The sequence below is a fragment of the Stenella coeruleoalba genome (genome assembly GCF_951394435.1).
Source record: "Stenella coeruleoalba genome assembly, chromosome: 4".
Taxonomy (NCBI): domain Eukaryota; kingdom Metazoa; phylum Chordata; class Mammalia; order Artiodactyla; family Delphinidae; genus Stenella; species Stenella coeruleoalba.
The window spans coordinates 69356365-69384182 of NC_137149.1; the positions used below are offsets into that span (position 1 = coordinate 69356365).

Below are 27818 nucleotides of genomic sequence, written 5' to 3' on the forward strand. Positions count from 1 at the left end.
AATTGCACTTGTAACTTAACAACTCCCCACAAAGACTACTGTAGGACAAACTGCTTTACTGATAATTTTACTGAACTTATAAAAAAGAAACAATATCAACCCTGCCAGAACAATTTTACAATGAGAGGAAGAAATACATCACACCTCATTCTTTGAGTCCAGAATTACCCTGAAATCAAAACTAGACCAACATTATTAGAGAAAAAAAGCTACATAAAAATCAACATTAAAACTTTAACAATATATTACAGTCAAATCTAGAAATATATAAAAAGGAAAATAAATCATATGTAAGTAGGTCAGAATCAGGGCTTTTGCATTTGAAAACCAACCAATGTAGTGCACAATTATAAGATAATAAAGTAGAAAAAATTATGTCAATAACTGAAGAAAAAGCTAATAGACTGGATGAGCCTCAGAATCTGAATATAAACTCTGCACATAAAATTCTTGATTAATTACTAAATAGCAGGCTCAGGTAAGAGCTGGGAGGCTTGACAAAAGAGGAAAAAGAAAAACGAAGAAAGATAAAGAGAGAAGAAGGAAGAAGAACAGGAGAGAAGAGGAGGAGGACAAAGAGGCAGTAACAGCAACTGGAAGCTGAAAAAAAGTATCAGCTGCTGAACATTGCAGGAGAAATAGATTTCAAAATTTGATTCCGAACAAGTTAATTTATAAGGACCTTTTCCTCTTTTTTTTTGGAAGAACAAAATCATCATCATCATCACTGAAAGAAAGAAGGAGTTTCTAAATTATTAAAGTATATTACTTACGATGTCTACTTTTCCACCAAAAACTATTAGGCAAGCAACAAAACAAGAATAAACGCAAGAAACTGTGACCCCTATTCATGAAATAATCATTTAATAGAATCTGACTCTGAATGGCCACAGATGCTAGACATACCAGGCAAATAATTCAAGGAAGTTATTATAAATATGTTCAAAGAATTAAAGGGAGACATTCAAAACTTAAAGGAAAATATACTTCAATCTATGAACAGATATAGAATCTTAGCAGAGAAATAGAAACTATAAAAAAGAATGAAATGGAAATTCTGTGTCTGAAAAGTACAACTGAAATTTACTAAATGGGGTCAACACCAGTTGAAGAAGAAAGAATCAGTGAATTTGAAAATAGATCAATGGAATGAATAAAATTTGAACAACAGAGACAAAAAAAATGTAGAAAATAAACAAAGGCTCAGAGACTCTGGGGTAACATCAAATGATTCAATGTACATTTCACTTGGAGTACCAGGAGAGTAGAGACAAAAAGTGAAAGAAAAATATTTCAAGAAATACGGGCTATAATAATCTTCACAAACTTAGTATAAAGGAAAAAAAGAAAAAAGTAATATTAACTTACATATCCAGGAAGTTTAACAAACTCCCAGTGGGATAAACACAAAGAAAATCACACTCAGGTACTTCACAGTCAACTTCTGAAAGCTACAGATAAAGAGAAACCCTGGAAGCAGGGGGAAAATTGATACATTACATAGATGTTGACAGTGATGCAATCAATGATGGGCTTTATATCACAAACAGTGGATGCCAGAAGACAACAGAATGGCATGTCCAAAGTACAAAAGGAAAAACAATTCAGCTAAGACCTAATCTATATCCAGTGAAACTACTCTTCCAAAATGAAGTTGAAATACACTTTTTTAAAAATGAGTTGGCAGCAGATCTTTACTAAAATAAATACTAAAGGAAGTCTGGAGGATTGAAGAGAAATGAGACCAAATAGCAACTTGGATATATAGGAAGAAAAGTAAACTGTACATATACATATAGTTATGTATACATCTATCTCTGTGTATGCATATACACATATACATGTATACATGCGTATATATGTATGTATATATATAAATTTTCTTTTAATTCTTTAAAAACATTATGTTGAGTATAAATAGAAGTGAAAAAGAGTGTTCACACTGCATGATCCCATTTATATGACATTCTAGAAGAAACAAAACTAATCTTTAGTGACAGAAAACAGATCATTAGTTGTCTAGGGCTGGGGATGAAAGGCAGGAATTGACTGCAAAGGGTCTTAAGGGAAGTTTTTGGTGTGATGGGAATTTTCTATATCTTCATTGTGATGCTGAGCACACAGATGCATATACTTATCAAAATTCTTCATACTGTACTCTCAGCATGGGTACATTTTACTGTATATAAATTATACCTTATTAAATTTGATTAAGAAATACATAAAGCAAAAACTACTGATTTGACAAAACATGAAGGATTTCTGTGCAATGAAGAATACTATAAGAAAAGTTATATATACTACCAAATGTAAAATAGATAGCTAGTGGGAAGCAGCCGCATAGCACAGGGAGATCAGCTCGGTGCTTTGTGACCACCTAGGGGGGTGGGATAGGGAGGGTGGGAGGGAGACGCAAGAGGGAGGAGATGTGGAGATATATGTATACATATGGCTGATGCACTTTGTTATACAGCAGAAACTAACACAAAAGTGTAAAGCAATTATAGTCCAAAAAAGATGTAAAAAAATTTTTTAATTAAAGAAAAAAGATATTAGAGACTAGGAGAGATGCTTGTAAACTATTAATTGAGAATATACAAGGAACTGCTAAAAATTAACCAGGGAAAGACAAGAAACCCAAAAGAAGGAATGAACTAAGGCTGCATATATGAAAAAGAGGCTCATCTTCACTACTAAGGTAATACAAATTTCAAAATACCAGTTTTCAAAGTGACAAAAATGAGGAAGTTGGATAGTAGAAATGTTAGAAAGTATAAGGGTGAAATTAAGCTGCCAGGTTTTGCTGTTAGGCCTGTAAATTGTTTCAGGAAAGCAATCAGGAAGTACTTAGTAAAATTACATGTACATGTGACCTACAAAATCCTCTTCTGGTAATACTAAGTGTCAATCATAGGAGATAAGATGAATAAAATGTGGTATATGCATGAGATGAAAGTCAAGGTAACAATCAAAAGAATAAATTTAGATGCACAGTAGAATTAATAAATCACAAGAAAAAATAGTGTTGAGTAGAAAACCTATTAAACAGAATACTCCTTTCTCAAGTGATAGCCTAAACTATGAAGACAACAGTAGTATTCTAAGCATGTGCTTTGGATTACTGTCTTTCTACATATCAAAATGGATACAGCATTCTTTGGGGAACATCAAAGGATCATTTCATCACCTATTCCTCTCTAAAGAGAATATATTTATTTATCATGGTATGTGACATACTGCCAAGACTCATCTCATTTTACATTGAAAAATATGCCAAGAATCATGATTTAGTTTAGATGAACCTTATGAAGTAACAGTATCCCTCATTTCACAACAATTATTTGGTGACTGGGAGTAAGTGTATCTTATGTTGTCTAAGAATAATCTACAAGTCCACTGGAGACCTATTTTCTACCTCAGCTTGTACTCACTTTTACTCTATTACAAAGATATTTGATATCTTTATTTCCATGTGCAATTTTTTTCAGGTAAAATTCTATTAATAATAGTTTTATTAAAGTATGTCATCATGAAGTTCTTTCTCTAGTGGAAGAGATAAGACATACAAGAATAACTATAAGAAAAGCAATGTGTCATAAATGATACCCCTTCCTTTAAGGAATGAAGAAATTATTAAAGAAGAGGATCAGAGAAGTTTGTGGAAGAAATATCATTTAAGTTGGACCTTGATGTAATGGAGAATTCACATATTCTGAGATGGAGGAGCAAGATATTCCAAGTAAAGAGAACAAAGGGAGGTAAGAAAATAAAGAGTATGTAATGGAACTGCAAGTATTTCAGTTCACACAATATACTGTACCATATGGGGAGCCATATGAAATAAGACAGCAAAATTAAGTCAAAAGGCAGATCACAGATAAAGAATTTGAACTTTAGTACATACAATTTGGGTAAAAGGTCCTGGTATATCAGAAACAAGTTAGGGATATTAATCAGTTCCACAGGAAGAGCTTGTAGAAGAAATGAAATATGGGTTAGAAAGTTATGACAATTGTCCTACCAAGAGATAAAGAGAGCTTGAATTAGGGAAGATGCTATGCAAATAGAGACAAGAGGAACAATGTACATAGAAATTTTTTTCTAGGAAATGGAAAGCCATTGGGTAAGGGAGATAAGAAGTAAGTTAAAATGACTTTTTTTCCTAGTGTAAGTGACTGGTAGTACACTTAGTTCATTACTAGGAAGAAAAAAAGGTGGAAGACCAGGTGTGAAATAATAGTAACTATAAATATTTGTGTGTATATATATATATATATATATATATATATATATATACACACACATATATATATATATTTGCCCCTGGTTCCTGCTACTATTTAGTCTTTTACCCCAGTTTCTAACACAGAGCTCCCAAAACACTTATAATTTCCTGAGTGATGGAAACACCTTTTGTTCTAATGAGGTGACTCCTGATGGGCACCTGGATGGGGGCTGGTCATGAGAAAGCAAGTCATGATTAGAAGCTAGGAACTTTCAACCCCATCCCACCCCCATTCGCTAGAGAAGGCAGAGGGGTTGGAAATTGAGTTAATAATTGATCATGCCCACATGATAAAGCCTCCATATAAATCCCAAAAGTACAGGGTTCACAGAGCTTCTAGGTTGGTGAATACATACACATGCCAGGAGGATGGCACACCCAACTCCACAGAGACAGAAGCTCTTGCACGTGGGACTCTTCTAGGCTCAACTTATGTATCTCTTCATCTGGCTGTTCATTTGTATTCTTTAAAATATCCTTTATAATAAATTGGGAAGAGTAACTAAACTGTTTTCTTGGGTTCTATCAGCCACTCCAGTACATTATCGAACATGAGGAGGGTATCATGGGAACCTCTAATTTGTAGTCAAGTTGCGGGTAGCCTGGGGACCTACGACTTGCACTTGACTTCTGAAGTGAGCAGAAGTCTTGTGGAACTGAGCCCTTAATCTGTGGAATTTTTACTAACTTTGGTTAGTGTCAGAATTTAACTGAATTGCATCAACATCTGACATGTTGGAGAACTGGTTACTGTGGGGAAAAAAACACACACACACATCTGATGGCCAGAGCAGTAGTAGAGTTGTGAGGAAATACAGGACATTTTCCTTTCTGGGCATTGGGTTTAGCAGAAGATAAGAAAATGTACTCTGGACTTAATGAGTTTTAAGTGCCTAAGGCAACTTTAACAGGAAATGTTCAAAGGGTGATTGTATTAGTTAAGGTAATGGAAGCTGCTGTAATAGAAAAACCTTGACATTTAATGGCTTCACACAATAAATATTTATTTCTTGCTCGCCTAGTCTAGTAAGGGTGTAGGAGAGGGTAGGGAGTCTGTTTCACAGATATTCAGCAACTTTGGCTTAACAGTTTCTACGTCTTTAACAAAGGGCTTCCACTGCTTCTCTGGGTAATGGAAGGCATATTGTTAAAGTAGAATTCATCAGAAATGATGCACCATGCTGTTTATTGCTACATTGTTTATAATATCAAAGTTAGCAACCAAATGTTCTTCCAGTTTACTGTAATGAAAATGGATTGTTTTCAGAATCAGAACAAATGAAATAATTGTTTTGAGATACACCAATACATCTCTCTCTCTCACACACACACACACACACACACACACAAACACACACACTCACACATACATACACACGTAAATTCTCACTTACACTCAGAGGGCAGACCACTGGAGAAAGGCAATGAAAGAATGGTCCGTTAGCTGCATTTGAGACAGTAAGCATGCCTAGTCCTCTTATTGATTTAGAAGAAGTGAAAGAAATGGCTTTTACTAGGAAAAAAAAAAAAAAACTCACTGAATAGGATATAGCTTCTTAAGGAAAACTCAACTACTAACCCAGCCTTTAAGTGCATTAGGTAGTGTAAGTCCATTTATGTCTTAGACCATAAGACATATACATGAAATACCTAGAATAGGCAAATTCCTAACAATGCAAAGTAGATTAGAGATTACCAGGGTCTGGGCAGAATGAGAAGTTATTGCTTAATGGGTACTGAGTTTCTCTTTGGAGCAATGAAAAAATTTTGGAAATAGACAGTGGTGATGGTTGTACAATATTGTGAATGTAATTAAAGCCACAAAATTGTACACTTAAAAATGGAAAATTTTATGTTATATATATATGTCACCACAATTTAAAAAAATGTTTTAAAATGAGTGTATAGAAGTTGGCTTATAACTACTGACTGCTATTTTAAAGTTAATTAATTTATACTTACCTAATTGATGAACTCGCTTCTTTTCTACCTGATTCTAAAGCACCCTAGAATGGTTCTGACAATATGTATTTTAAGCACTTCATTTCTTTTTTTTAACTCATAAAATGATTTTATTACTTTTTTACATTTTAAACCTCATATTTATAACAGCATATTCTTTAAAAAATCAAGTGGTTTTTAACAGGTTGATGAGATAAAACACAAGCCTCCTGCTGTTCCTGCCCTGTTCCTGATTCTTACTCCCGTGAGGACACTATTTTAATAATTTTAGTGTTGCTTCTTTTATATCTTCCATATTTTTATTTTAGCCCTTATTTCTGAGAGTTCAATTAAGTTTTAATTTTATTTCCTCAAATTTTAGAACAAGCTTAACAACAACAATAATAAATATGTTCTACTTGATAATAAAATAGAACAATTTTGTTTGCTATTGCTCTGAACACTCACACCCACATACCCACAAACATACAAACTCATGTTAATTTCACAAATATATTAATTTTACTAGGTTGTTACAGAAATTAGACTATATATATTATATAGCAATGAGATTTTATATGTGTATGCATGTGTATGTACACATTTAACTCAATGCCCAGCACAGAATAAGTACTTCATACTGCGTAGTGGTATGACATAAACTATAGATAGAGCTCTGTTTAGACCTACATTAATTTCAAAAAGTAGTGTGCAGAATCAGTTGTGCTTTAAATAGTGTGTTTTAAGTAGTTTATTTTAGATTATATCAATCTCCTAAGTCCTCTCTTACAAAATTCTTTAGGTTAATGGCTATTATGATGAAAGTGTCAATCTCTTCATTATAAATTCAACTATTGAAAAATACTTTTAAGAGTTAAGATTTGAAACAGTTTTTTTTCAATAAAACCATTAACTTGAAACTTTATCTAGAATTCTCTATATTCCATTAGTAACATAAGGTGGCAAATCACACAAAACTAATATTAGAGAGTCCCATTACAAACGAAGCCTATGCATTCTTCATCTTTATCCCTCCATCGTACTACAGAATGAGAAATATGCTTCAGGGTAAAGTTTCCAAATGCAAAAAAAGAAAGATTCAGTTCTGATTACATTAAGGGAGAGAAGATAGGATAGCATTTTACTGATGATAAAGAAAGTTGTCAATAACAACTGAGTCACAAAGGACATTCAGCTCAAATTTTATCAAAGATCCAATGAAATTAGAACACTGTTCTCTAGGCATTCTGTTTAACCAAGTTTTTCCATATTTCAATTTAGTTATAGAAAATATCTGCACTACATTTTCCGAACATTCTATTTCCTGATAGACCATCTTTTCAGTAATGCCCACTATTGGTCATTTGGCTGCCATTCTTTATTACACTTGAAGGCAGCTGTGAGTTTAGTAGCCAACTTTAGTTAATTAGAAAAAGATTTGAGGGACTTCCCTTGTGGCACAGTGGCTAAGACTCTGCACTCCCAATGCAGGGGGCCCAGGTTCGATCCCTGGTCAGGGAACCAGATCCCACATGCATGCCGCAACTAAGAGTTCACATGCCACAACTAAGGAGCCCACCTGCCACAACTAAAGAGCCCACGTGCCGCAACTAAGGAGCTGGCGAGCCACAACTAAGGAGCCCGCCAGCCACAACTAAGACCCAGTGCAACCAAATATATAAATAAATATATATTTTTTTTGAAAAAGGAAGAAAAAGATTTGAAATTTTTCAAACTGTTCCTGGCTTCCAATGCATACCGTATTAATCTGTTCAGGCCACTGTAACAAAAAACCATAGACTTAGTTGCTTAAACAACAGAATTTCTCACAGTTCTGGAGGCTGTAAAGTCCAAGATCAAAGTGCTGGCAAATCTGGTTCCTGGTGAGAGCTTTCTTCCTGGCTTGCAGTGTGTCCTAGCTCGCTGTGTCCTCACATAGAGCTCTAGTCTCTTCCTCTTCTTATAATAATTATACTGATAATCCTTATACCTCTAATACTAATCCCACTATGGGGGCTCCACTCTCATGACTTCATCTAAACTTAATAAGCTCCCAAAGGCCCCACCTTTAACACTATCACACTAGAAGTTAAGGTTTCAACAAATGAATTTTGGGGGAACACAAATATTCAGTCCGCAACATATACTTTGCAATTATATTTAATTTGAAGTCAACACAGAACCTTAAACATATTTCTAAGTATCTTCTCATTATAAAAACTGTCTCTCTTCATAATTTTATTGAATATTTTAGAATGTTCTCATATATTGGTGTGCATCAGACTCACCTGTGGGAGCCTGCACACCATAAAAATGAGATCCAACCCAAACATAAAAATATAGGCACAAATTAATGAAAACATTAACTTGGGTTTTCTATAGATGAAAATTCCTGGCATAAAAATATCTCTTCCTATATAAATAATCTAAAGAGGATACTGGGAAGCTAAAAAAACACCTCTTTAAATCAAACTCCTTTGCAAATTCGTAAGTAATTCCTGATTATTATATATCCTTGATCCCTTTTGGAAATCTAATGCAATCTTCAAGTCATATTCTTCAAATATTAATGGCTTACTATAATCACACACTTGTTTATAAAAATCAGGAATATGTAATTTTGGGAATAGGTTTCATCAACAGGATGAGACAGTGCTCTCAGAAAAGTAATGATGAGTAAATATCCACAAAGAGTTTTTTATAACATTCTGTTTTATGTGTTCCTATGCAGCCTCATGCTGTTTGCTGCCACATTTCAGAAATACCAAAGAGCAAGGTAAGGTTTGGAGAAGCACAATAATAATAATAAACCATAGAACAGATTTATAAGTGAAAAAGATACCAAAGGTCAGAACTCCTCATTCCGAAAGACTGAGGTTGAAATAACTGAAATTACTGTAAACAAAGAAGACATGGATAAAGTGAACATGGGTATTTACTGAATTCTGGATGCATAGAATGTAAATCTAGAAAACAGTATACTCTTTGAAAGCACATTACTGCTTCACAGATGAGGCAAAGCAAGCAAAATAGCTTCTAGGAAAATTTAGGTGAATTTGCATATTCTAGATCAGCATCAAATGATGAAGGAAAGTTAAAAGTTATTTAGGTCAAATCCCTATTCTATGACATTTGACATCATGCAAAATAATCATGCTTCCTCAGAGGCAGCACTTTAAAAGTAAAAAAAAAACATCATGAATGAACTACCTGTATGTCTTACATTAGAAATAATTTAGATAATTTGTAATATTATAAGTGATTCAATATAGTTCAGATATAAAAATACATAAAATGCAAACATATCTCATATATATGATATATATATATCTCAGAAAACCACTCTTGATCAAATTTCATTAGAACAGGTAATTAGCATCCCTCATTAGATGAAGAGTACAGATGGAATATGGTCACAGAAGCCAAAATACCTGTTACTCATGTTAGTTGTTCCCTGTTTTTTTTAGGAAGATTGGACTTATGCCCTAGGAGAGTATCTATAATTTTCTATCAGACCCTGGTGGTCATGCATTAACGGACCAAGCATAACTTGGTCCATTAATCCTGAGTAGAGTAAAAGTATGGAGTATTCTGTGATCACACAACATGTCTTGATGCCTTATTGGTATTCATAGCTTCTCTCGTGTGTGGTAGACTGGAGATGGTCAGTCCTTATTATTCAAACCTGGATCACTGGCAGCTTTCCTCTCATTCATCTTCTGGGAAAACCCTGTGTCACAGTTAGAATAAATGGTAATGTGCTCAGTTCTGTAGCTTATCCCAAGACCTGAGAATTCTGAATGGCATTTGGCCCAATCCCAGAAATTTTATTCCACATTGATTTTGCCTTTCCTGAGCTTTTTTTCATTTCAAAATCTGTACCAAAAATAATCACCTTAAGATCAAGCACTGAAATCAATGCCAATGTCCCTGGACTCTCTTTTTGAATCAGCTTCTTTGAGTGTTTCGTGTCTTTTCAAAACATTGACTGATTAAAATTTTTATGCTTTACTTTGAGACCATTTTCTCATTTTAACTCCTTTGAGTTGCTGTGATTTTATAAATAGTGTCCTTATTATGATCTTCTTCTGGCCTTCCTCACAGACTTCAGCGAGAGTCCTGGAGTCCTGGAGCCTATTTTTGTGCTCTCCTGAGGAGGCTTGTTCCCTAGCTCTCCCTCATTGTGAGTTTGTTCCAGGATGTTGGCTGCCTAATGCTTTGATGTCTCTCTCCACTACCTAACTCTTGCCTTTCAACAACAGAGCTTCGGTTTCTTGTTTACTGCCATCCTTGTCACAGCTCTTGGCTTACTACTCTGTGTGTCAGTTGAATCCTTGGCAACTTCCTGTGTCATTTCTTGTCCCTCCTTCTCCACAAATTGCTTTTCACCAGTTTGGCTTTCCAAAGACAGCCTGTCAGCAATTCAAAGTGTGGATTTTATCTCTGGTCTCCTAGACAGTGCTCATTTTAATTATTAGTAAGAGGCAGAAGGCTGACACATAAAGGTAAGTAACCACCTACGCTGTCACTAAAAAGGCACAAGGATTAAGTCCTGTTCAGGGTGCCTGAAATCCCAGATGAGAGATTCATTTCTCTGATTTAAAAAATTTTGATTTTATTTTTAGGAGAGCTTGATCAAATTGTAAATACTCTCTTCTGTTTACCTTCAGGCTTTTCTACATATACTGCTGTGGCATTTGCTGTATTATATATTCTATCTCATATTGTCATAGTTAATCATTATTAATACACAATATCATAATTAATTTTGTTTCTATGCACCCATGAGACTGTAAGCCATTTACATAGGCATGGTGTTCCAGTCATTATATCTTAGTGTCTAGGGTAGTACATACATGGTGACAGTAGGTCTAAATACATGGTTGTTGAGTTAACAGATATAAAACATAGGTGGAGAGGTAGAAAACTTATACCACTAACTTCTAATGCATTCATTTAAAATGTAAGAAGTATCAGTTTGGGAAGTGAGTCAGTTGATGCAACAGAAAACTCAAATAACAATGGCTTAAACACAAAACGGTAAATTTTGCTCATATAATGAGAATTCCAAGGGAAGGAAATTACTGTTATTGATTTGAAAGTTCAGGTATGTCATGGCTAAAATCTCAGTAATATTCCTAACCTTTCAAGGCAGCAAGGTGGCTGCTCCAGTTCCAGTCATCGTGTGTACCTTCCAGGAGCAAGGAAGAAAGAAAGGGCCAGAAGGAAGACAAGATACCATCAACAGCAAGAACACAGAGACTTCCCAGAAATTCCATCAGATTCCTGTTTATATTTCATTGGACAGAATTATGGCAAATTGTCTCCCATAGCAAAAAGGAGAAAGAGATAATGGGGGGCTTGTGGTCTTTTTTCTTCTCTTGACACCACAAGTAAAAAGAAGAAGAGAATGAATATTAAGCCACAAAAAATCACTGTCACAGAGGGGTACTGAGGCGTATATGAGTGCTGGGAAAAAGTCAATTTAAGTGAAAATGTAAAAGATTCAATGTAAATGAAAGAGAGCATATAATGTCAACTGATGGCTGCTTCACCATCTTGCCCAGTAATGGCTGACAGAAGTCAGACATTTTGATCTACAAGCTTGGAAGCCTGACTGAGGCATGAGATCTTCGTGGGAATCCTAACACAGTATCTTTCTATTCTTCATTAAGCCTCTTCATGGGCTTCATAAATAAAGTTGTCCTGAGCATTTTCTAAATATCTGGCTCTGTGGTACATTGAATAATATACCATAATACTTGCCTTCAAGCTGCCCACCTAATCTAAACCTTGTAACAACAGAAGTGAGCACAGGATCTTGCAATTCCCCTGAAGAAGCACTTAGACTGAGTATGTGCTTGTGGGGTGAGAATTTTGTCAGGGAAGGATTGTCTTAGAGGAGAAAGTGGAGCCCGCCAAATGAAGTGCAGAAGGGTGTTACTGGCATAAAGGCATGTGCATTAGTGCATAAAGGCACAGGAAGGCAAAGGAAGTGAAAAGCATTCTGGGATTTGTAATTTTTCAGTGGAGCAAAGCACAGAATTCAGAGGGTAAAGACAATGGTAGGGAGACAAATTAGAAGAGAGTAAGCAAGAACCAAAGGCTCTTTCTGAACAATGAGACAATGAATAATTTTAAGCTGTTATGAGTTCTATGTTTTAGGAAAATTATTCTGGTGTTACTAGGGACAGTTTACTGGAGGCATGTAACACTGAAGAGACAGAATTCAGTTAAAGGAGTATTCCAATTGTTCAAATGAAAAATATGAGGGCTTAACCCAAAACAATATCAGAGGATTTGGAAAAAAAGACTGGATTCCACAAACATTAAACAAGTCCAAGAACAAACTCACCAAATGCTGTGTGTGCACATGTGTGTGGTAGGCAGTCAGGGGAATAAGTGTAGGAGTGGGGCAGAAATGAGGGTAGAAAACTAAAACAACTCCCATTTCTTCACTCATTCATGGATTCAATGATGATGATTGAGTTGATTTTCCTAGTGGCAGTGGTGTTTGGCGTAATGTGCAACCTCAGTAAGACATAATAATATACACAGCTGCTCACATTAATGCCTATACATCTGACCCAAGCACATGAGGCAACTTCAACAAGAAAACAGTCACTCAGCCATTGAGAAACCCAACAATGTGCTCTTGAATCATGGTTGAACAGCCTACTTCCTAGAGCAAATCTCAAGGACCAAAGGAATATTATGAAACACTAGATTTTATTAAGCAAAGGACAAGCCTGTTCACACCATGTTTCCATGGTGAGTTACTTAGTAGCCTTCAAAACAACTTATTAGCGAAACGAGAAACTTATAGCCTCTGTAGCAATTAATGAATAAAATCTGGTATCTAGAATATGAGGAAAAATTCTTAAACCATAAGGAAAATGATGTAGTCTTCACAAAGCCAATCCAAGTAATTAGATACTTAAATAAGAACAGCAAGGCAAAAAGGAATAGATTGTGGTCCCAGCTCCAGAGAAAACCAGCAGAAATGGTGAGGTGGAAGCATGCAACAGTGCCTAAAATTAGCATTCTATTATCCTGCCTTTATATTCTGCATGAAGGTGCCTTAAGGTTCACCAACCCAATAGTCCTTGTTACTGCTATTAGCTCAACGAAAATAATAACAAAGGATCTCTTAGTGCATTGCCTGGTTTGAAAAAAATTGTATAGAAGAATAAATTCTCAAAATAATTCTGGTTTTCGGACAAGAAGAGCATCCATGTTAAAAGATCCAGCTCTTCTTTTTCAAAAGATTGGTTTCCTGTATGTTTGTGCATTGGGAGATAATCTGACCTTAAGGACAACAAAATCAATAAATTAGCAGAAATGAGTAAGTAGGATTAAAACATATACGAAGCATAGTGTTTATAAGCTCATTTTAAGTCAAAAGGACCTCGATTGGAATCTTGGCCTTTGCACTTAACAGGCTTCTTAGCTTCTCTAAGCCTCATCAATAATATAGAAATAAAAGCACCTACTTCACAGAACTGTTGTGAGAACTAAATGCTCATGAGGCATCCAGCCTTAAATCTGGCAGATAATAAATCTCAAATACATATTAACATAAAAGATGAATTAACAACATTCTGCAAAGTACTGATTTGTATTTCCCTTTTACAGGAGAAGAGATTAAGGCTCTGAGAGGCTCACTGACTTATCCAAGGTCACGATGCTAATAAATTTGCAAACCAGATTCAAACACAGGTCTACTATGATAGGTTCGCTGTTCTGATTTTTTTTTATTCTATATTTTAGAAAATTTCCTTTTAACAGGCCAGGACATAATATAAATACTGTGCTAAGCTTATGGCTTCAGAATTCAATTGAAAGAGGAACCATACAGAAGAAAATGAAAGTAAAAGCAGTCTATTCCAAACAGCTCAGTGTGATAGCCCTGTAAATGATCAAGTTTAGAACATAGAACCTATGAGAAATGGTTAAAACGATCACAACAATCTAAGTTTGGAGAAGACACAGTAGGGGGAAATATAATTGCAGTTATCAAATTTACAGAAATGTAGTTTAGAATATTATGCACATTTTCACTTTGCAAGGATGGTTTAATTATTCCCAAAGGACTAAATATTAAATGCAAGGAAAAATGACAGTAATAAAATAGACACCCTGCTGCCAAGTTCGAATGAGAATTTACAGGAGTGGGGGTGATTTTAGGGGATGGATGAGAGGTCTATTGTGATTCAGGGATGAATTATTATGTTTACATTTGCAAGTTCCGTGGTTATAGGGGGGCTGCTGGGTTGTAAGAAAATCTTAAAACTTGGATTAATTTTTCCAAACAATGAATATTTCAAAATCAAAATGCAATGTCTGAATTCTCATGTTTAATTATTAAAATGCCCATGAGTTTACCAAAAAGAAACTGTTCACAGAAATTTGCCATTTAACAAGGTTATTACCACCAAAGAATTTGATTATCCTATAAAATTTTATCTCAGTATACAATTTCACATTTACCAAAGGATATATTATTGGTCCTTAACTTTAACTGAAGAAGTTTAGGGATTACTATTACCAAATTCTACTTTCAAGCTAACCACTGATTCCAGATATAAACATGGATAACGGCAAGGAAAAAATTAAATTCATATTTCTAGATAGTTACATACCATACTGGTCAGGTCAGCAGAGTATAAAAAGAAGGTCTATTACCATCTAATAGCAAAATGAGGTTTTAAAAACAGTGTCTAATATAGATAAGCAACAAGGATATACTGTACAGCACAGGGAATTACAGCCATTATCTTGTAATAACTTAAAATGGAGTATAATTTGCAAAGATATTGAATCACTATACTGTATACCTGAAACTAATATAATACTGTAAATCAATTATGCTTCAATAAAAAAAAGAATTCAATAAAAATTTTTAAAAATTAAAAAAAAATAGTGCCTAAATTTCTCATAAACATAATTAGACAATCACACCAGGGGGCGCTCTTAACACTGAAATGATGGATGACATTTTAAAACATGTGGTGGTCTTAGCTGGCCAAAGTAAAGATTTTTCTAAGCATGTATATAGTACTTGCAACAAGTGCTTATCTCTCTAAAATGTTTGCTGGCAATACACATTTTATTTTTCATCCAACTGATTGCATTAAGACTATCAAGTTAGTCAATCAAGTAAAACTTTTTCGACAGATAGGAAATATCTTATTTTGGAAACATTTGTTTATTTAGACTGGTATATGTCTCTTATACTTTCTGTGGTTAGGCTAATTCTGAATAATAAATAGAGTGCTTAAGAGTACATACAACTTTTTAAAACGGTTTTGTTGTCAATTTTAATTTTTACAAAATTTCTTACCAGAACTTTAACTTTCTTTCTTTCTTTCATAAAAAAGGAGGGATCCTCAACATTATCTAAAATTGACACTCACAGTGAAATTCTAATCTCAGCACCATGGGTCTTTTCCATATTTTGTCATTACCTGATAGGAACTCTGAAGCTCAGATGCTCTCCTCAGAAAGTTCAAGATTCAGATTCCTAAAAATATAATTAGAAAATTAGTGTGAGGTTTCAATGAAACAGAAAAAGGCAAAACGTAAGGATGGGCTATATTACCCAGAGAAAATCACCATAGACTACTTCACCAACAGTAAATATTTTTATACGAGTGACACCTGATTAAATAAACTTTAAGAAATAACTTAAAGTACAAAGGAAAGAATTGCAAAGTATTTGAAAGGAAGAGGACATAGTTACCTGTCTTTCTATAGTGATACAGAAGGAGTTTGTAAATTTTTCTCAACCCATGTATTTGAGATCACCCCCTTTCATCTGCCAGCTGCCTCCATGAGTTACTATCTACCTGTGCCCAAGCTCAAATAGGGAGAGTTCTGATCAAGGTTCACCTTATGTGTATGGAGAATAGGGAGCTACCTCTTCCACGTGAGTTCAGGGAAACAAGCATGAACTCCTCTACTGTTTGTGCCATAAATCAAATTTGCCATCATACTAATGTCTCAAATTCTAGTGATAGGAACAATTTTTTTCATTCTATAAAGTAAAAATACACCTGGAGAAAATGATACATTTATTACTTTAGACCAAAGTATATGTGGATGATAGGAAGCCCTACCTACCCAGAAACAGATATTAACACAGTTTTCCAAAACATGGGTGAGGGACTTCCCTGGTGGCACAGTGTTTAAGAACCCGCCTGCCAATACAGAGGACACGGGTTCAAGCCCTGGTCCAGGAAGATCCCACATGCAGCGGAGCAACTAAGCCCATGTGCCACAACTACTGAGCCTGCGCTCTAGAGCCCGTGAGCCATAACTACTGAGCCTGTGTGCCACAACTACTGAAGCCCGTGCATCTAGAGCCCGTGCTCCGCAACAGGAGAAGCCACTGCAATGAGAAGCCGGCACACCACAACAAAGAGTAGCCCCGGCTCGGCACAACTAGAGAAAGCCTGTGCACAGCAATGAAGACCCAACGCAGCCAAAAAATTAATTAATTAATTAAAAACAAACAAAAAAATGTGGGTGAGAAGGAAAGAAAAAAAGAACATTGGATGAAAAAAGGACAGGCCCCAGAGGAGAAAACCCTGCAGAGAGAGTATGTTAGGAGGAGTTAGGTGACTACCATTATCGGCATTACTCCTTAATCTTTGTACGGAGAGGTTCATTAAGGCAAATGCAGCCTTGTTTGGTGAGAGGCAACATCTGACATGAACCAATCTGGCATGTGGCAAAGCCACAAGAGTTTCCATCAATAGCGAAGTCAGAGAGCAGTGGTGTTGGAGTTCCATGTGGTCCATCCTGTTAGAAGCAGGCCCGGAGCCAGCTGGTATAAAATGGAGACAGAGGTTACTTCTTCCCATTAGGACTCCAGTTGCCAGAGAGCCACCAAGTGCCCTATATTTTAGATCAGGTCCTAGTGTTACCTGAAGATAAGTACACTAACCAAGAAATGGCAAATTAAAAATAAAGATTTAATAAATTGGATGTTGGATATGAGAGAACAGGAAGAGTCAGGATGGCATAAAAGTTTTTGATCTGAGCAACTGAAAGAACAGAGCTGCCATTTAGTGGGACTGGGAAACCATGGGAAAAACAGGTTACTTTTAGGGGAAATAATTATTTTGACTTTGGATATATGAATTTCGAGATGTCTATCAGAAGAGGAACAATATAAAGAAAGCAGTGGCTATATCAGTGTGGAGTTTAGAGAAGGATATCAAGCTTTAAATATAAAACAGGGTTGTCCAATCACTGACAGTATTTAAAGACGTGAGATACGAGAGGAAGTGAGTACAGACAGAGAAGACGGATAACAGAGACTAGCCCTGGGGTGGGCAGACTCTTAGGTGCCTCGATCATCCCTGCCTCCTGGTGGTCATGCTCTTGTATGATTCCAATTCCCTAGAGTGTGGGCAGGACCTGTAACTTGCTTCTAACCAATAGAATACATGACAGCATGCAGGTGATTGACACTGTGTGATCACATTATTACAGTGCCAATTGTGCTGGAGCTTTTTCCCTCACTAGCTGACTTTTGTGAAGCAAGCAGCCATATTGGGGAACCTCAACCTTTGCTGGGCAAAGAAGTGAGGGTAGCCTCTTGAAACTGAGGGCAGCCTCTAGCTGGCATCTTGTAACGTCTCCAGCCCCCAGCCAACAAGAAATGAAGCCCTCACTCCTATAGCCTTAAGAAAATAAATCCTGCCAACAACCTGTTTAAGCTTGGAAATAAATCCTTTTCTAGTCAAGCATTCAGATGATACCCCAACGCCAGCTGACACCTTGACTGCAGTCTTACAGAAGACCTAGTTAAGCTACACTAGACTTCTGACCCAAAGAAACTGTGAGATAATATATATCTGTTGTTTAAAAACCACTGAGTTTTAGGTAATTTGTTATGCACCAATAGAAAAGTAATGCAAGATCCGAGATACTACAAAATTTAGAGGTGAGGGAGCTATGAAAGAGCCAGGAAAAGACCAAGGAAGAGAGGCTGGTGAGGTAGGAGGAAAACCAAGAGAAAAGCATTTCTCCAAGGGACTTATTGCCTGCTTCCTCAGAGAAATCTGACAAATAGATAAAGAGCAAAGAGAAAGTTGAGTCCCCTGACCTGCTAGAGGCTCATGTGTAATCACTACTAAAGGTACACGAGAAGCCAGGTGGAGCCACCTCCATTCCAACCATGGGGTCGTCTACGTTACCCCTTCCTGGAAGAAAGTGGTAAGAGCCAGTGATTCTACGTGGGTACTGGTAGAAGCCAGAAAGCATTCAGTTCTTTCTGCTCTAGGTGGTCATTCACTAAGAATATTAGCTGAAACATTTACAGCTGTTTTTTAGCAATGATGAGTTTCCCTACAGATGTTTTTGAGGGGGTGGGCTCTAGTAGTCTAGCCAGCTCATAGGTGATCACCATTGAAAGGGACATGAGAAGCCAAGTCCGAGCCACCTCCACTTCAGCCTCCTTCCAAGGAGAAAGTGGCAATTGGCACTGCTAAGTAAAAGACATACATACTTATTAGGCTCCCTGGAAGACCCAATTAGTGCCAGAGTTGTGCTACTTCACTGTTTATAAGGCTTTGAAAGTTGGTATTTCAAAACTGGCTAACACTTAATACTAATCAAAGTCAGTTCATTTTAACTACTAAGTAGCTAACATAACTTATTTTTAAACTTTTGTTTTTAGATATGCTTAGATTGGCTTTTAATGTACGTGTTTTTTTTAAATCAATACAACCAAATCTAATGAGCATGTATTATGTGAAAGGCCCTGAATTAACTAGGTATATAGCTCAGTGAAAGAAGCTGCCCTGCCTCTTTTTGTGTATCTATAATTCATATGCAAACTTATACTATTTATAAAGCAGTCACACAATCAAAGACTATGTTGTGCCCTAACGTGACTAGTATTCAGCTTTTATCTAGGTTTATCTACAGTGAGCATCCTATTTCCCTATAGTGCTTTGAAAGCAATTTCTTTCCTATTCATTCATTCAATGAAGATATACTGAGCACTCACTTAGTTACATAGAGGGGCAAATTGGATAAAAAATGCGCAAGTATTCAATGTTCCTGTTCTATAAGAACAATGCTATCCAAAATGTGCCAAACATCTCCCTTTTCATTTATGTCCTCAATATACTTTATCAATGTATGTGTGTATATGTATGTGTTGTATGTGTGTATAAATACACACACACACACACACACACACACATTTGACTCTTAAACAACACAGGGGTCAGGGGTGTCAACCCTCAGTGCAGTTGAAAATTCTCCTATGCCTTTATAGTCAGCCTCCTATATCCATGGTTCCTCCATATTCTCAGTTCCACATCTGTGGATTCAACCAACCTCGGATCATGTAGTATTGTAGCATTTACTATTGAAAGAAATCTGCCTATAAGTGGACCTCTGCAATTTCAATCTGTGTTGCTCAAGGGTCAATTATATATATAAACATATACATATATATATATATATATACACACACACACACACACATTTACTCTGCCTGATATATAGTGTATACACATATACATGTATGTATGTGCGTATATATATATATATATATATATTTACTGTTTATTTATCTGTAGATACTCTGCTAACCTAGCAATACAACCCTTGCATCATCAGCTTTTCCCCAAGTTTTGCTCCATCATCAAGGCTAAAAGTTAAATCAATTGCTGATGTACTTCACTTGGTTCAGGTTAGCAGGCTTCATTATTCTCAGTCATGTCCTCGGCACCATGAAACAAAGGGAAGTATAAGACTAGATCATGGCATGGAGGCGTTTTCAACTTATTTTATTACTAATGGCTTTCCTAATCTTCTTTGTCACTTGAATGTATGCCCTTCCATAGAATTTATTCCTATTAGCTTTCCATTGAAACACATTTTAGCACACAGTATGTTCTCAATAAGCATCACCTGACTGAAAAGCTACTTTCCAAAATGATTGAGGTGGCTTGCATGAAAATGGAAATATGCATTTAGACAAGCAAATGGAAATACACCATTAGATAAACATATACAAACTAAAGCTAAATAAAAAGGGCCTACAAAATGTTTAACCCACTCAACAATTTGTTTTAATGAATTGAAGACAATAACTGTTTTTAAAACTATGTCCACATAAGTATATTTGAAAATTAAATCTGGCCCTGTGCTTTCTCACAGCTATTACAAACACCAAAATACAGATTGTGTAATCTTATTTCCAACAAAAAGAAGTATTTCATTTTATGAAAGAAAGCATGTTTTTCCTGGGTGATGAATTCTAAGAATTTATTGCAAAGATAATTAGATTAAAGCAAAAATCAGAGCACATATCTTCCTTAATGATCTAAAGAAAGATGGATAAATTGACACAGAATTGCTAAAATGAATGTGTTGGATTGAGTGAGATATACAGCTCTTTCCAGAATTTCTGTTGTGATTCTATCAACTATCATTCTTTGTGTTATTTATGGCTATACCCAGGGATAATTATTATTTATTAGAACAAGTTGGTGAGCATTTTCAAGAACAGAAGAAAAAGAACAGCAGATTGCTGAATGAGCATACATGTCTTATATGTTTTCCCAAATGCACAATATATTTGTACAGTATAGGTTATCTTGCATGAAAAAACATACCTCAACATTAATATCTATTTTCTACTCCCGGAAAGAGCAAACTTGGGAGATTCAAGATGGCGGAGGAGTAGGTGGACGTGGAGTTCATTTCTCTCCATGGATGCATCAGGAATACATTTATAGATGCAACAATTCTCACAGAACACTGGCTGAAAACTAGCAGAAAATCTTGGACACTGGAAAAACTATAAAGATCCCTGCATAACTGAGTAGGATGGAAAAAAAGAAGGGAGAAGGAGGAGAAGAGGAAACGGGATGGGACCTGCATCCCAGGGTGGGGGAGATGAAGCAGAGGAGAGATTCCCAAATTTGGGGAAACCCCCTCTCCGACAGGGAAATTGATTGGGATAAAAGGGAAGCATTTGAGGCTGTCAGAAGAAGGTGAAGCGGCCAATCTGTGGCACAGGGGACAGAGTGAGAAATACACATATGGTCCGTACCACGGCTGTACGTGCCCCAGACTGGGATGTGTGTTCCCAGGTGTGCAAGGGGGCTGGGAGCTGATGCATGGGGATTGGAGAACAGGCCCAGAGAGAAAACTGCTGTTGGCTGTGGGGAGACAGACTGAGGGGATGGGAGGGAGGAAATCTGCAGCAGGGAATGCCTATGGAGGAAGACTGGACTGCCACTGGGTGCTATTTCTGAGTCACACACAGGGGGAGGAGCCACTATTGTAACCTCTTTCTCCCCACATGCCGGTGCCTGCTGACGACAATAAAAGAAGCCGGCTCAGGGCTGGCTCCTGTGTGCCAGCTGCCGAGCAATAAAAAGAAAAGCCCCCTCAGAGCTAGCCCTCACGTGCCTTATGCCAGGCACCAGAAAAGGCCTCATTAGGGCCATATCTCTTAAGCCCATGGCCACTGGCTTCCCTGTGCATTTGGAGCCACTGGGGCTCCCAATATCCAAGCAGTCATACCACCTCTGCACTCGGTCCTCACAGGTGCAGAGCCAAGAGCTCCAAGGCAGCCTCAGGACCAGACTCCTGTAGGTGGGCCACACGCAGAGGCAGGGATAAAACCAAACCTTACCCCAGAGACAGGGTGACTAAAGAAGAATGAAAATCTTTCCATCAGCTGTACAAGCTACAGATTAAATCCCCACGATCAGCTGGGTAGACGCTGCATCTATGGAATATCTAAGTAGACAATGAGTGTTCCCACAAATGAAAATGGTGAAGCTCAGGCAGCTGCGGACTTTGGGGGTAGCACACGCAGGAAGTGGGCCAGATCACAGTCTGAGTGGTGCCCACAGGGCCCACAGCAGGTCCAGACACCAGCCCAGAGGCAGAGGAGAGCCTCTTGGGGAGGCAGAGGTGGGCTGTGACTCATGGCGTGGGCGAGGACACATATAGCGGAGACCCGAGGGAAACATAATTATCACGATTAATTTTATTATGTTTTGATTCATTCTGTTGTTGGTTCTAGTTTTTTTTTGTTCATTGGTTAGTTTTTTCTTTTTTTTTAGTCTTTTGGGATCTCCATGATTTATAACATATTTTTAATTTTTATTATTTTTTCAATGTCTATTTTTACTTTGCTTTCTTGTCCCTCGTTTTTGCCCTTTTTATTTTATTTTATCATTATTATTTTTTTAATCACCTTTATCAGTTTGTTCTGTTTCCTTGCTTTATTCTTCAGTTAACATATTGCTTTGGTTTTGTTTCTAGGTTACGTGTTTTTGTCAGTTTTAATCTTACTTGTTTGATTTTATTTTTGAGTTCTATTTGTCTGGTTGTTCTCTTGCTTTTTGATTTGTTTGGCTCAGTTTTTGTTTCTTTTACCTGTGTGTGTGTTTCCTTGTTTCTGTTTCTCTTTGTTTGATTTTGCTTTTACCATTTCTCTGGAGTTTTCTTTATCTTTTCTTTTTCTTAAATATATATTTTTTTGTATATTTCTGTTTCTATGTTGAATTTCTGTTGTTCTCCCTTCTTTCCCCCTTCTCATTTTCTTTTTTTTTTAATATTATTTTTGTCAGTTTGCTTGGTTTCTTTGCTTCACTTTTCAGTTGGCACTCTGCTTTGGCTTTGTTTTTTGGTTTAGGGTTTTTGTCAGCTTTCTTCTTAATTGTTTGATTTCACTCTTGGGTCTTCTGTTTGTTTGGTTGTTATCTTTCTATTTGACTTATTTGGCTCTGTTTTTGTTTCTTTTGTCTGTGTGTGTTTCCTTGTTTCTGTTTCTGTTCGTTGATTTTACTTTCTACCATTTGTCTGGGGTTTTGTTAGTCTTTTCTTTTTTTTTTTCAAATCCCCTTTATTGCTGGGACAAGTGACCTGTGGTGTCTTGGTCCCTCGACCAGAAGTTGGGCCTGAGGCTCTGGAGTTGGAGCACCGAGTCCAGGATGCTGGACACTAGAGAATGCTGGCCCCAGGGAAGATTAATCGCCAAGAGCTCTCATGGAGGCCGCTGTCTGATTCCAAGCTCCACCCAACTGACAGCACCTCCCAGCACTGGATGCCTCATACCAAACAACAAACAAGACAGGAACACAAACCCACCAATAAATACACAGACTACCTAAAGTAATACTAAGCACACAAACAACCCAAAACACACCACCTGACACGGCCCTGCTCATCAGAGGGAAAAGATGCAGCTCCACACACCAGAACACAGGCACCATTCCCTCCCATCAAGAAGCCTACACAAGACACTGGATCAACCCCAGCATTGGGAGCAGAGAACAGAAGCAAGAGAAACTATGACCTTGCAGCCTAAGGAAAGGAGACTTCAAATATTGTAAATCAGACAAAATAAGAAGACAGGGAAATATCATACAGGCAAAGGAGCAAGATAAAACCCCACAAGACCAAATAAATGAAGAGGAAATAGGCAAACTACGTGAAAAAGATTTCAGAGTAATGATAGCAAAGATGATGCAAAATCGTGGAATAGAATAGAGAAAATACAAGAAACGTTTAACAAGGTCCTAGAAAACTAAAGAGAAGACAAACAGTAATTAACAACACAATAACTTAAATTAAAAATACTCTAGAACAAATCAACAGCAGAATAACTGAGGCAGAAGAATGGATAAGTAACCTGGAAGATAGAATGGTGGAAATAGCTGCCGCAGAGCAGAATAAAGAAAACAGAATGAAAAGAATGGAGGACAGTCTCAGAGACCTTTGAGACAACATTAAGTGAACAAAGATTCGAATTATGGGCGTCCCACAAGAAGAAGAAAAAAAGAAAGGGTCTGAGAAAATATTTGAAGAGATTATAGTATAAAACCTCGCCAACATGGGAAAGGAAACAGTCACCCAAGTCCAAGAAGCGCAGAGAGTCCCATACAGGATAAACCTAAGGAGAAACACGCTGAGACACATATTAATCAAACTAACAAAAATTAAACACAAAGAAAAAATACTAAAAACAGTCAGAGAAAAGCAACAAATAACTTACAAGTTAATCCCTATAAGGTTAACAGCTGATCTCCCAGGAGAAACCCTACAGGCTAGAAAGGAGTGGCAAGATATATTTAAAGTGATGAACAGGAAAAACCTACAACCAAGATTACTCTACCCAGCAAGGATCTCATTCAGATTTGATTGAGAAATCAAAAGACTTACAGACAAGCAAGAGTTAAGAGAATACACAGCACCACCAAACCAGCTTTACAACAAATGCTAAAGGAGCTTCTTTAGGCAGGAAACACAAGAGAAGGAAAAGACTTCCAAAAACAAACCCAAAACAATTAAGAAAATGGTAATAGAAATATACATATCAATAATTACCTTAAATGTAAATAGATTAAATGCCCCAACCAAAAGACATAGACTGGCTGAAAGGATACAAAAACAAGACCCGTGTATAGGCTGTCTACAAGAGACCCACTTCAGACCTAGGGACACATACAGACTGAAAGTGAGGGGATGGAAAAAGATATTCCATGCAAATGGAAATCAAAAGAAAGCTGGAGTAGCAATACTCATATCAGACAAAATAGACTTTCAAAAAAAAGACTACTAAAAGACACAAGGAAGGACACTGTACAATGATAAAGGGATCAATCCTGGAAGAAGATATAACAATTGTAAATATTTATGCACCCAACATAGGATCACCTCAATACATAAGGCAAATGCTAACAGCCATAAAAGGGGAAATCGACAGTAACACAATAATAGTAGGTGACTTTAACACTCCACTTACACCAATGGAGAGATCACCCAAACAGAAAATAAATGAGGAAAAACAAGCTTTACATGGCACATTAGACCAGATGTACTTAATTGATATTTATAGGACATCCCATCCAAAAACAACAGAATACACTTTCTTCTCAAGTGCACACGGAACATTCTCCAAGATAGATCACATCTTGGGTCACAAATCAAGCCTCGGTAAATTTAAGAAAACTGAAATTGTATCAAGCATCTTTTCCGACCACAACGCTATGAGATGAGATATCAATTACAGGAAAAAAACTGTAAAAAATACAAACACATGGAGGCTAAACAATACGCTACTAAACAACCAAGAGATCACTGAAGAAATCAAAGAGGAAACCAAAAAACCCAGAGACAATGAAAACACGATGCCCTAAAACGTATGGGATGCAGCAAAAGCAGTTCTAAGAGGGAAGTTTATAGCAATTCAATCTCACCTCAAGAAACAAGAAAAATCTCAAATAAAAAACCTAACCTTACAAGTAAAGTATTTAAAGAAAGAACAACAGCAAAAAAAAAACCCTAAAGTTAGCAGAAAGGAAGAAATCATACAGATCAGATCAGAAATAAATGAAAAAGAAATGAAGAAAAAATAGCAAAGATCAAGAGCAAAGAACTAAAAGCTGGTTCTCTATGAAAATAAACAAAATAGATAAACCACTAGCCAGACTCATCATGAAAAAAGAGAGAAGACTCAAATCAACAGAATTAGAAATGAAAAAGGAGAAGTAACAACTAACATTGCAGAAATACAAAGGATCATGAGAGACTATTACAAGCAGCTGTATGCCAATAAAGTGGATAACCTGGAAAAATGGACTAATTCTTAGAAAAGTACAAACTTCCAAGGTAGAACGAGGAAAAAATAGAAAACATGAACAGACCAATCACAACCACTGAAATTGAAACTGTGATTAAAATTCCTCCAACAAACAAAAGCCCAGGGCCAGATGTCTTCACAGGAGAATTATATCAAACATTTAGAGAAGAGCTAACACTTATCCTTCTCAAACTCTTCCAAAATATAGCAGAGGAAAGAACACACCCAAACTCATTCTATGAGGCCACCATCACCCTGATACCAAAACCGGACAAAGATACTACAGAAAAAAGGAAAACACAGGACAATATCACTGATGAACATAGATGCAAAAATCCTCAACAAAATTCTAGCAAACAGAATCCAACAGCACATTAAAAGGATCATACAGGGCTTCCCTGGTGGCGCAGTGGTTGAGAATCTGCCTGCTAATGCAGGGGACACGGGTTCGAGCCCTGGTCTGGGAGGATCCCACATGCCGCGGAGCAACTAGGCCCATGAGGCACAACTACTGAGCCTGCGCGTCTGGAGCCTGTGCTCCACAACAAGAGAGGCCGCGATAGTGATAGGCCTGTGTACTGCAATGAATAGTGGCCCACACTTGCCACAACTAGAGAAAGCCCTCGCACAGAAATGAAGACGCAACACAGCAAAATAAATTAATTAAATAATAAACTCCTACCCCCAACATCTTCTTTAAAAAAAAAAAGGATCATACACCATGATCAAGTGGGGTTTATCGCAGGAATACAAGGACTCTTCAATATACACAAATCAATCAACGTGATATACCGTATTAACGAACTGATGGATGAAAACCATATGATCATCTCAATAGATGCAGAAAAAGCTTTGGAGAAAATTCAACACCCATTTATGATAAAAATTCTCCAGAATGTGGGCATAGGGGGAGCCTACCTCAACATAATAAAGGCCATATCCAACAAACCCACAGCAAACAACATTCTAAATAGTGAAAAACTGAAAGCATTTTCTCTAAGATCAGGAACAACAAACACAAAGATGTCCACTCTCACCACTATTATTCAACATACTTGTGGAAGTCCTAGCCATGGCAGTCACAGAAGAAAAATAAAAAGAATACAAACTGGAAAAGAAGAAGTAAAACTGCCACTGTTTGCAGATGACATGATACTATACAAAGAAAATCCTAAAGGTGCCACTGGAAAACTACTAGAGCTAATCAATGAATTCGGTAAAGTTACAGGATACAAAATTAATGCATAGAAATCTCTTGCATTCCTGTACACAAACAACAAAATATCAGAAAGAGAAATTAAGGAAACACTTCCATTCACCACTGCAACAAAAAGAAAAAAATACTTGGGAATAAACCTACCTAAGGAGGCAAAAGACCTGTATGCAGAAAACTATAAGACACTGATGAAAGAAACCAAATACAATACAAACAGATGGAAAGATACACCATGTTCTTGGATTGGAAGAATCTATACTGTGAAAATGACTATACTATCCAAAGCAATCTACAGATTCAGTGCAATCCCTATCAAATTACCAATAGCATTTTTTACAGAACTGGCACAAAAAAAAATTTTTAATTTGTATGGAGACACAAAAGACCCTGAATAGCCAAAGTAATCTTGAGGGAAAAAAAACGGAGCTGGAAGAATCAAACTCCCTGTCTTCAGACTATACTACAAAGTTACAGTCAAAAAGACAATATGGTACTGGCACAAAAACAGAAATTTAGATCAATGGTACAGGATAGAATGCCCAGAGATAAACCCATAGACATATGGGCACCTAATTTACGACAAAGGAGGCAAGGACATACAATGAAGAAAAGGGAGCCTCTTCAATAAGTGGTGCCGGGAAAACTGGACAGCTACATGTAAAAGAATGAAATGAGAACATTCTCTAACACCAAACACAAAAATAAACTCCAAATGGATTAAAGACTTAAATGTAAGACCAGACACT

General features: G+C 36.7%; 1 protein-coding gene across 1 annotated transcript in view; it reads right to left on the minus strand.

Moving 5' to 3' along the window:
- The window catches only part of COX7B2 (cytochrome c oxidase subunit 7B2), a 166800-nt gene that overhangs the window by 70745 nt on the left and 68237 nt on the right, over positions 1-27818 (minus strand). Inside the window, exon 2 of the mRNA XM_079920143.1 lies at positions 15694-15749. The gene's annotated coding sequence lies outside the window, so the exon portion shown is untranslated. The remainder of the gene's footprint in view (positions 1-15693; positions 15750-27818) is intronic.